The following is a 12176-nucleotide window of genomic DNA, read 5'->3' on the forward strand; positions in this document are numbered from 1 at the left end:
CCTTGGGATTGAGGCCGGGGATGGTTAATGCTTTTATAAAGTTTATGTTATCCTCATGATGCATGAAGCTTTCCATCTTCATTGCATCACCTAGGTCATAAAGAACACAAATATTGTATTGTACCACGTCTCTCTGTACGGGAGAATATATAACACAAAAGCCTATTGGAGGGGGGACCGGCTTCACATAATTCCGGTCCTCAATTGTTGTCATGATCTCTAATTCTCTCAGTTGTAAAAGTATTGTTCATGCCAAGTTAATTAAGTATTATTGGTATGTTGCTCCCGCTAATTAAGTTCAGTCTCTATGTTCTCAAAGTAGTCACATAAAAATGCTCACTCTAGTTCTCTTAATTCTGCTATTCTCAAAGTTCATAGGCCATTTTCATTACATTGGTATTAGAGCTATTGGTTTCTCTTTTCTTGCTTAAGAAGAGAGGTCATTAAGTTGTCCATGAAAGGTTGGGCATGTTCATTGCAATAGGGTAAGTGGGACAAGGATCTATTATCTTGGTTGAGAAGGACTTAGTTTGAGGTACGCCGTTGGGAACTATAGTCTTAATAATGGAGTCTCTCGAGGCTTGCCTTTTGCTTAACCATTATTGATCTACGAGCAAGCTCAGCAGGAACCATAATCAACGAGCAATGTTAGACTCTCTCCGCTAGTCTTTGCAATCAATAGACTCTAAACAACGGGTGTGGCTACTTGACGACTAATTTTCTAAGATAAAGAAGAGTAGCAACTAAGGTTTTTGAGGGTACCAAAGCACAAAGTAATCTTTACATAAGTTTAATTAGTATGGTTAACAATAAACAAGAGAGTAGAATGAACATTGATAACTTTAATCTTGCACATGAAGGTGCTAATGATGATGCCCCCATGTTTATTAATTACCTTGTTACTAGGTTGCAGCAAGTTATGGGCAAGCCTGCTTTGCAAGCCAAAGTTACTCAACGTCTTTGTGCTTATGGGATTTCCTTTTCTCTCCAAGAGGAGAGAGAGCTTAGGAGGCCTCTTAATGAGACTCCCAAAAGAAGGATCTCTCCTATAAGAGAGGAGGAATCTAATAAACAAGAAAGAAGAAAATCCCTAAGTTCCTTTGAATATGTGGCTCCACGAAGACAACGGTCTGGATGGTCACCAACTCTTCCCAAGAGGAAATGGTCAACCCATAGTCCTTCTCCTTGTCACTCCGAAAGGGAAAGAGAAAACAAAGGAAGAAAAATGCAAGAAAGAGGTCACCCTCTTCTCCTTCGTCTTCACCTTCCTCTTCTTACGATGAAAGGAGCGGATATTCTCCTAGAGAATACAAGTGGAGAGGACATCCAAATCCTACCTTGCGTGGAGAAGGTCCCAAAAACTAAAGAAATTCAAAGAGGGAGGAAAGAGTATCTCTTTTCTCACCTATGATGGCACCTTTGGTGGCACCGACAAAATATTGGCCTTCATCCAGCAGTTTGATGCGGCCTTTGGAGACGAGGGCTTTACAGAGTCCTCCAAGCTATGCCATGGAGCTATGCACTCTCAAAAATCTGCTCGTCAATGGTGGGCTAGCATTCATGGCAATGGTGAAGCCCAAAGACATGGAAAATTCTACGAGTTTCCATCATGAAGCAATTCCTTGCAAGTGATGGAAAGGACAACGTGCTTACCAAATGGCAAAGTTTGAAGCTGCTCTCCAAAGAGTCTATCGACAAATATGTGGACATGTTTTGGGCTTTACATCTCAAATCTATTGTCTTTCAAAAGATAGACTTCCCCGAGAAAAAGCAACAATTCTGTTTGGGATTACTTGAAGAAAGGGCCGAGTACGTCAACTTTCAACGGCTTGGTTCTATCACACCAAAGTGGAGAACTCTCTGAGTTGGTGGGAAATCAAACAAGCGATGAAGGAAAGATACTTACCTCCTGCCCATGAAGCAATAAAGATGAATGAGTTCTTTAGCTACAATACAGTTTATCCTTGGAAGAGTACTACTCAAAGTTTGTAAGACTTAGACATTACGCACCATCAATGACCATAGAGTAGCAGGTAGCTTGCTTTTGCCAAGATTTAAGAGAACCAATTAGCTCGCGATTGGAAGCCCTGAAGCCTATCACTGTACAAGATGCTTTACTACGAGCTAAACCTTTGATGAAGGAACAAGGGATTACAAGAAGAACTGAACAGAATCAAAGGTTCAACGATAGACAACCACAAAGAGCTTATGCCGCTAATACGCAAGATTCTCGACGCTTGAATATTCGATGCTTTGAATGTGGAGAGTTGGGACATTATCAGAACACTTGTCCACAACTGACTAATGGAGCAGCAGTAGCAAGTGAAGCAGACTAAACACATCACCCTTTTTGACATAATGATGGTTGCTAGTAATTAAAGTAGGAGTATCCTCACTTTTCCTCGAGATGAGGACATCTCGAATCCCTAAGTTGGGGAGATTGTAATGTACCCAACATTTTTTAATAAATGTATTTCATTTACTTTGCAAATATTTGAGGTTTGCATTTTATTAAGTCAAAGAGCATTTTAATGAATTGATCGGATCAAAAATCGAACTTTAGAACTCTTAATTATGACCCTTATTCACTTGAAAACAATAAGGTTGATGGGAAACTTAAGCCTCAAGATTGTATTTAGAGATAAGAGTTGACTCTTGGGAAAGAAGGAGCAATTTTAGGAAAGGAGGAGTATGTTTAGGAAAGAAAGAGGAGGGAGTTAAGTTTAGAGTTCTTGTTTTGGAAGCCAAGCTTCTTCTAAAATTGGAAAACTGAAATCGTGCATCAAATTCCGTGTCCATAAAAAAAAACTCTTTTTTTTTTGGAGCAGCGAATGTACGCGAACTTATCCCTCTATTCTTAGCTGACCTTGAGAGCCTATTAAAGACCCCTCTTCCCTCACTTTGAAGCGACAGACACACTCTCAGAAGCGGAAGCTCTCTTGCCTTGACGTCGGAGTTATCTTCTCTCCCTTAACCTCTCTCCCTCGAGCTCTTACCTTCAAGCGATCTCCATCTCCAAGTCTTTCTCTACCATCATGTGTTGCCCTTGGAATTCTGGAGTTCTCTTCTCTCTTTCCCTCTTCTCTACATCGATACAATGGACCCGAAGCGAGTTACTCGAAGCTCGAAGGACGCTCATGTCCCTCCACCTCCAAGGAAGGTGCAAAAGAAGATATCATCTACTCCAAACGTTGCTGAGCGGATGTATTGGTCACGGAAGAAGTCGAAGCCGTCCAACCTCAAACACGGGAGGTAATCGAACATATCATTGATCCGATGAGACAAATTTATAATTCTGCATTGTTATTCATGTTGACTTGGGAAGCTAAGCATAGGGAACCCCTTAAACTGTCCAAGAAACATTAATCGATCACAAAAAACAAGCATATGTTTTCATAGATTAGTGAAAGAATTGTTTGATAAATTGTCACTGTTTGTTGAATTGTTATTGCTTAACAAATTGTTATTGTTTGATAAGTGGATTCTGATTGATATGAAGAATTGGTTGAACATGTTTGAAGAATCATTTAAAGAGAAGATTTGTTGAAAGAATATCTTTTGTTCCTCTTGGGTAGCGAGATGATTCCGCGGTTAGGGAGATTAAGTTGAGGTTATCGGCTCTCTTTTGTTCCTCGTGGTTAGCGGGATGCCTGGCGGTTATCAAGATGCCTTGTGGGTAGCGGGATGCCTGGCGGTTAGCAAGATGCTTTGTGATTAGCGGGATGCCTCGCAGTTAGCGAGATGGAAAGGTTGCATAATTCACGGTTAGCGAATAAATCCTTTGCAAAGGCTTTGTTGGTTAAATAGAGGAAGTCCGCGGGTAGCGGCAAACTCATAAGAAATTGAAAAACTTGTTTTTGTTGAATAATAGGGATGTCTTCATTAGGCCTTGTTTGAATTGTTTGGTATTGTTTGAAGGGCTGTATAAACAAACGTGTGTTTGGAATTAATTAAGGAACACTGTTTGTAGCGTGCTAAAAAGTGTGAGTGTGGGGTGGAAAGTGGGGGCTGGCTCAAGTTGCCAGTCAAGGATAGGTGGTCTCGATTAGTCAAGAAACTCTCCACTCCCTCTTATTAAGAGAAGTGAAACTAGAGACTTATTGTGCCAAGAGTCAAGATGGCCCAAATCTACGTGACACAAGATTACTATTTAGTTTAGACTAAGTTTCATTTCATATTTATGGTTTATGGATGGCGGCCGTGCCTCTTAAACGTGGGGAAAAGGCGTTGCTTATGGATTCTAAATATGTCAATGGGATTTTATCTTTATGTTAGGAAATATCTTTATTAGAATCCTAGATTTATCGACCTGGCTTGTGGCGTATGACCCTTATAACCACGTAAACAATGGATAGTGGACTTCCTCTCTTCTGTTGCTCGTATCTCTACTTTGTGGAAACAGAGTAGGGTGTCGTCAATGGAAAATGAGAATAAAGGAAGGCCATCTATCAAGTTTCCCCAATCTTTTTCGGGGTTGGGGACCTCACAATATGTCAATCTCACTCAAGCAGGTAATTGTGGCTACTATAAGAGATAACTATCCCCTACCAATTACTAATCATGTGATAGAGTGGTTGCAGGCAAGGAACCTTATAGCTTTATTGATATCTTTTCAGGTTACAATCAGCTTTCTATCAAGCCAGAGGATCCACCTTTGAGTCTTTGTTTCTCAACTTCAAGATGTGGATATGTTAGACACCTCTACTCCAATGTCAGATTGATTTTCAATTTGGCTGCATTTACAAGAGTCTCTAAAGGTTCTAGCCCTTTATCTACCAGGATTGAACCTCTCAATGTTATTTTTTAGATGATGCGGTTCCTTTTGTTTGTTCCTTATTTTCCTTCTCATGTTTCAGCAGCTCTCTAGCTTGTTGAAGCTCAGTTTCTAAGGGATTTTTCTCTTTTAGCCTCTTTGCTTTCATTTTGTCTCATTTTTCCTTCCACAATTCTCTTTGAGTCCTTACCAATAAGCTCTCAAATTCCATTTAAACAAGCAGTTTGTTTTTATCCTCGACCTCTAGGTTTTTGGCAGTCTATTGAGCTTGATCTCTAGTCACCACATTTACAAGAATGTAGGCTCAAGTTTATTAGATCCAGTTGAGCATGGAAAAATCCCAAATGATGTTCATTGTTGTTTTATCCTTGTAATCAAGATTCTTGGGATAATTCAAAAGAACATGGTCAAATCCACATCCGTCATAGAATCCAAAAATCTTCTTACGCTCACCCTTGTGTGGAAAAAATCTTGCTCAGTGATCACCAAGGACCTTTCGATTGGGATGCTTGTGGTGTCCCCATTGGCTATCATGTCCTAAGAGGATAGCCTCTAGGTTTATAATTTTGATTTTCTATGAACATGAGTGTGTTTTCATCCATTGTATAGTGATTCTTCATCCATTGTGCAACATATTATGGTTTTGTAGCTTCATCTGTACTTATCAACAAAAGATGGTCTTCGTCAACATATAAAATTCTCTTAGGCTCTCTCTCATAGGTCTTGCTTGGTTCTTTGTAATATGAAGTTGATGGCAACACTCTTCGGTTCACAAGTGTTTCTACCAGCCGTGTATGTCTAACAATTGCTCGGTTCTCTTGAGGTAAAAGAGGTTGCTAACCCAACACTGGTTGAGGCTTGTCTCCCCCTTGAGCTATGTTATTTGGGTCTATCTGTTGGTACCTTGATGGCGGTGGAAATGGTTGCACCCCAAGTGATCTATATGGATTTTCCCTCATATAGTTTCTATTGTTAAAACATTCATTCAACTCATCGTTGGTCTACTTTTGCTTGATTTCACACCACTTCAAGACGCATGGTGCATTTGCTGCTACTGGTGGTTGTCGTACATTCGAGTTCAGTCTATTGCTTTGGTTCATCCTCTTGATCACTTCTTTGACCATTTGATCAACATTCATCACGACTAAAGTTTGAACATTTTGCTTCATTGTGGATTCACTCATAGTTGATGAGGCACTACTAGTCACATTGTCTGCATCTTAAGTCACCTCCTTGTAAACTTTTATAGTTGTCCACTAGATACAAACTTCTCTAGTGACTTCTCAAATGTGGTGCACGCTTTTAAGTGGAGGTACTTTTTGGAGTCTCGGTCTTCAAGTCCTCTATAAAGAGAAGTGTCAGTCTCTCATCTCGTGGTACTTCTTGTATAGGACATTTCTCTATGTATCGTTTGAAGTGAAGCAAAGCTTTCTTCACTTTCTCGTTCTCTTTTTCCTTGAAAGCGTAGATTTTGAACATAGTATTGTGCTTGATTCCCCCTTTTGAGAATTCCTCACCAAATTTGCATATAAGTTGCTCTATGTTTGGAAAATCTTTGGTATTTAGAGGTTGGAACCAGGTTAAGGTTGTTCCTTCCAATTTTAGCCCAAATCCTTCATACTCTGAGTGTGGAAATCTGCCAGCTGTTTGGCTCTCAACAATTGTTTGAAGAGTGAAACATGATCATATGGATCTCTCAACCCATTGTACTTCTTGGAAACACACGTAGCTACCTGTGATGGTTGCATTCATTGCGTCTTTGCAACCATGCTCACAACTCTTGGCTCTCTTGCTAGGACATATCTAGCCTTGTAACCTCCACTAGGAACTCACGATGAGCATCATGCATGGGCACGACGTGAGTAACACAAGGCAAGAGAGAGGGGGTTGAGTTAGGAAAGTGGTCCGATAGTGTAAGGGGGTAGGGCAGTGGATAGCGGATCCGGGGCGAGATGGATGGGGTTAGGGGAGGGTGAGGGTTAAGATAAGGGAGGTGGCAAGAGATTAGGGTTGGGTGGGCTAAGGCAAGGGATACATGGTGATAGTAGGAGAGAGAGAGGGTGTGGAAGGGGTAGATGGGCTAGCAATAAGAGAGAGAGAGAGAGAGAGAGAGAGAGAGACAGAGAGAGAGAGAGTCTAGGGAAGGGGGGGTAGTCCCTAGTGAGGAAAGCGAGCTCCTCGGATGGTTAGAAGAAGCCCCCAACCCTCACTGTTTTGCAGTCCTCACAAGAATTAAACAAGACACAGAGTAAGAAGTAGTGTCTGCCACCCTACATCTAGCTCACTAGCACCTACCCATGCATTGCCTCCTCTTCACCCTACCTCTCACCCTACTCAATGATCTCTCACTTATGTGTCCTCTATCCCATCCCCTCACCTAGCCCTCACTCTATCATCTCGGCTAACCACGCTAATCTCTCTCAACCCTTTCCCCTCTGTAAGACCCCTAATTGATGCAATTTGTTGCCTCACCACCCTACCGTCTCCCCCTAGACTTGTCATCCGTCCATTCTCTCTTTACCAACCCGCCCCTTCCCTATACTGATGAGTACTCTCTCTCTTGTAGTGCTTGCCCATCCGCTGTCTTTTCCATGTACTTTCCAGTACTCTCACTCTCCTTCTCAACTAGTTGGAGTTCTCTCTGTGGCTGTTTTCTTTGGGTTCACATCTCTTGCTTCTGTCAAGGTTTTTAGAACTCTCATTGTATAGATCGTACCAGGAGCTTTTCTTCCCCTATAGGTAGTCATTGGAACCCTGAAATCCAAGGATCCCATCGGTCTAGGCGTTGAAAATTGCAATTGACTCATTGAGTCTTCAATTCTCATTCTATATTTTGGTCTTTGACACAAGAGGTCTGAACATGCTAGGAGTGACATAGTACTAATGGAGTGGGCCTCCAAAGTATGTATAACTCTCTAGTTCTCTCCAGTCTATTGCCAAGTACCTTCACACATACTTGTCAAGCATGATTATGTGGGTGTCTTTGCCTTCATAGTATTCAATTCTCATTCTGTCAGGAGTCCTTCTTGTTTTTAGTCTAATCTTCAACAGTAGGTCTCTGAACGTTCTAGGAGTTACATAATATTGATGGAGTGCGCATCCATAGTATGTTTACCTCTCTAGTTCTCTCTGGTCTACTATCAAGTACCTTCGCCCATACTTGTCAAGCATGATTATGTGGGTGTCATTGCCCTTGATGCATGTAAAGACATACAATCATTTGTGCTTTGAGATCTCTCCTAGCTAGCGATCGTCGCACTTGTAATAGAGTATTTTCTCACCATTATCGTATTTGTACAACCCCACATGGGTGTTCTCAATGTTGACTCGTGTCACTTCCTTTACTCGTCTCAGTTTTGCATTTCGAATGTCCAACTTATGCGGCTTATCCTCAGGTTCTACGTCAAATATGTCTATTGTGCCTGTCATTCCCCTTTTTTCCACAATATGTAGACTCTGCACAACAAGATACATTATTCCCTTATCATCAAAATATCGATCGCTAGTGTAGTCTACATGCACTAGATCCTTGAACTCACTAGGTCTCTCCTCTAATTTTATGCAGTAGTGATCCATACCATCTTTCTAACATTTTACACTCTAGTTGTTTTTGAATTGGTAAATCAAGTGGAACAATTTCATTGTGGGTGCTAGTTGGGATGGTCCTGCTCCCATGTTTTTCCCTCTTTAAGTCTCACTCTATTGAATCCCTCAACCATGTAGGTATAAGATCTCTCTTATGAAGTGTCAGATAGATTTTCCTCAATGATCGGATCTAAGGGAGCCAATGGTCATTGATTCACACTCTCTTCAATGGAAATATTGCTAACTTGGTCTACTACAATAGGGTTTCTAATAAGATAGAATCTACTTGATCTCAAACACATCAAGAAACAATTTCTCTTGCAAAACCTTGACCCGCTACCTCCTTGGCTGCTTCCAAATCCTTGACTCAAAATCACTTAAATTTGCACTACTCTAGCCCTTGCAACCTACACAACAAACACTCTATGAGTTTACAATTACCCTATTAGTCATTTTTTTTAAATTGACAAAACAATCATGCTTTTGGCACAAAACATACTCTAGCTTGCAAACTCCTCAATTGATGTCCAATTTCAATTCTGAAAAGACCACTAGGTTTTTTGTGAGTAGATATAGCTATGGTACAATTCTGATCTCGATCTGTGATAGGGGGACATGGATCATGATATATGTATCTCACTGGCAGAATGTGATGAAATTTCATACATAGCTTGCCCTTGTACCCTGACACCAGTATATACTTTTTGAATAGTTTAGACTTGATTAGGTCAGATGAAAGTCAAACCCTAGGTTCAACTTTTTAGTTTTTTACCTTGAAATATTTTTGCCCCTTTTAATCTTCTTCTGGAATTCTTTACAATCTTGATTTGGGAAGTATTATTTCTAATGTCTCTACTACAAATTGGAGAAGTCTCTGCCCAATTTGTCATATGGGGACATGAATCACCCTCACTTCTAGACTTGGGATTTGGTGAGCTAATAGACTATGGTGTTTGTAACCTACCCCCAAAAGCTTTTTGAATTTGAACAGGTTGAGATCAGCCAAAAGTGAAATCTTGGGTTTATTCTAGCAGTTTTTGGCTCTTTTGATCACACCTTTTCAACTTTTTTTGCAAGCATGTCTTTGGGAAGTTGTTTCTTTAAGTCCCAACCACTCACCATTCAATTTTCAGTCAAAATCTCTAATGAGGTGGTACATGGTTTTCGATCCATGTTCAACCTCCTTTTGACATGAAATTTTGTAAGCTTGTAGTCTCTGCTATTTGGAAGCTATTCCCAAAATCTTTTCGCATTTGGATCACAAAAAGTTGGAAATACCCAAATTCTGGTCAGATTGACTAACTTTAGGTGATTTTTCACAATTTCCTTTATTTGTGTGATATTGGTTTTATCTTGACCCCAAACTTTTGTTTCAATTGCTTGAAGTCAGCAGGCCTCAATTGGTCCCAATTTTGGTTCAATCTATCTATGGGAGACATTGATCAAAATTCATGTTCCACCACAAAATCTGTTGAAACTTATCAGTTTGCTTCTTGAGGCCCTTGGGCACCAACTTTTTGAGTTTTGGTCAGCTTATAAGTGTAATGTAAATGGCCTATGAACTTTGAGGATAGTGGAATTAAGAGAACTAGAGTGAGCATTTTTATAAGACTACTTTGAAAACATGAGGGTGAACTTACTTAGCGATAGCAACATAACCATTAGAATTAATTAACTTGTCATGAACAATACTTTTGCAAGAGAGAGAATTAGAGAACATGACAATAGTTGAGAACCGGATTTATGTGGAGCTGGTCCCCCCTCCAATAGGCTTTTGTATTATGAATTCTCCCTTCAAGAGAGACTTGGTAGAATACAATTTTTGTGTTCCTTGTGACCTAGGTGATGCAATGAAGATGGAAATCTTCATACATCACGAGCATAACATAATCCTTTGTAAAAGCATTAACCATCCCTAGCCTCAGTCCCAACGCCTCAAACACCTTCGGAGGTGGAGAGAGCTAGCAAGGAATGAGGGTAGGGAAGAGGAAGAAGAAGTAACATGCGAGAAAGTGATAGTTCCTCACTTATCATTACTCTTCTTGCATAGCATAGCATAATAGCATAATAATGATGATGAAGAAGATGGCAAGCTAAAGCATTGAAGCTTGGCTCTTGGTTGGATTTGCATTCCATAGCCAAGAGTGTTGGTTTAGGCTTTTAACTTCTCAACAAGCTTGGAGAAGGAGACGAAGCTCTTGCACTTTGTACCTCACACAATGAGAGAGAGAGAGAGAGAGAGAGAGAGAGAGAGAGAGAGAGAGAGAAGGCTAGTATACACTATGAGGGCAACCTAGCTAGGGGCTTGACATCTGTCCCATTTGTCTCTTCAAGCAAGGGGTGTCCTTTGGGTGAAGAAGGAGTTAGTCAACACCCCCCCCACTCTTGGGGCTCGCCCCCTCTCTAGTAGGCTCATGCTTGACTTTTTGGAACACTGTAATCCCCTCTAGAACCTTGGTCATCAAGCACCTCAGTCATTAAGCACCTCAGGCAACAAGCACGACAACAAGCACCTCAAGCTTGGGCTGGGTTCCCACCTCAAGCGCAACCCTAGCTTGCCTAAGGTCTAAGTACTTTTAACACTAACCTTTGGAGGTCTTTAATGAAACTAACCCTAAGGTCTTTAAGCTTCATTAGTTAGCCTTGCTCTTTGACAAACCATCTCTCATTTGGACCCCTTTAACCTTGGCCCCGTGTTGAGATAAATCCATAAGCACGTGTCTATATTCTAACCCTTGTTCCCTTTTATTCTCCCAAATTCAATGATCACTTTAATATGAGAAAATCATTTGGGTTGGTTAGATATTAGATTTATGACATTACCTCTCTCTTGAAACCATAGTCACCCTCGACTATGAGGTAGAAGAGATAAAGCCTTAGTCATTAGTCGATGTTTCTTAGCAAGTAGAGGATCCATTTTATCCTACGACATCATTCCAAGGTGGATGACTAATCCATTGGTGCTTGGGAGACGTAGCCGCTGCAATCATGTCTGCTCTTTAGTCCATTTCATTCTCCCAAAGTAGAGTGACAATTCTACTTGGTGTTTGAGAGACATCGTCATCACAAACATGATTCTAAGCATGCATACTATTTGAATTTTTTCACAATAAAAAGGGGATTAGTCTTATAAGAACAAAACATTGATCATTTAAAAGAAACACGTACATTTGCTTACTCGAATGTAGCATTGTAAGCATTGACAAGGTTCATACTAAAGCGGTATTCCTTACATCCATCTAGCATCTTCAAAAGGATAATCTTTGAACTTAATAAGATACCATTATATAATTTTACCATGTCGTAGTACCTTGTCTTCATGCCGAAGGATACCTTCTGGTTGTAGCACCTCTTCTTGGTCTTCAATTTTTGGAGGGTCTTCAATAATTGGTTCTCTTGGTGCTCTCCTTTGTAGGGCTTAAGTAGGCTCACATGAAAAGCATTGTGTATGAGCCAATGGTTGGGCAACTTGAGTTGATAATCCATCTCATTGATTGGCTTCAAGATTTGAAAAGGACCATACTATCTTTTTGCTAGTTTAGCATAATACTTTTGATGGCCCATCGGATTTTTGCACGTCGTTTGCCTTAATCGAACCTTGGGAAACTTGAGTAAGACACAATCATTTTATTTGAATGTTAAGGCCCTTCTGTGCTTATCAAGAGCATCAAATTTTTGCCTTTGATGAGAGATGGATATAGCCTCCTTAATCTTTTGGAAAGATTCTTGTAGATAACGGCTATACTCATCAGCAGCAAAGATCTTCCCATGTACTTTAAGTAGCAAGGGACTTTTAGGTCTTCCCTCTGAGAGGCGA

The sequence above is a fragment of the Adiantum capillus-veneris genome, chromosome 25 (genome assembly GCF_014529385.1).
Source record: "Adiantum capillus-veneris isolate H3 chromosome 25, ASM1452938v2, whole genome shotgun sequence".
In the NCBI taxonomy this organism is placed as follows: Eukaryota; Viridiplantae; Streptophyta; class Polypodiopsida; order Polypodiales; family Pteridaceae; genus Adiantum; species Adiantum capillus-veneris.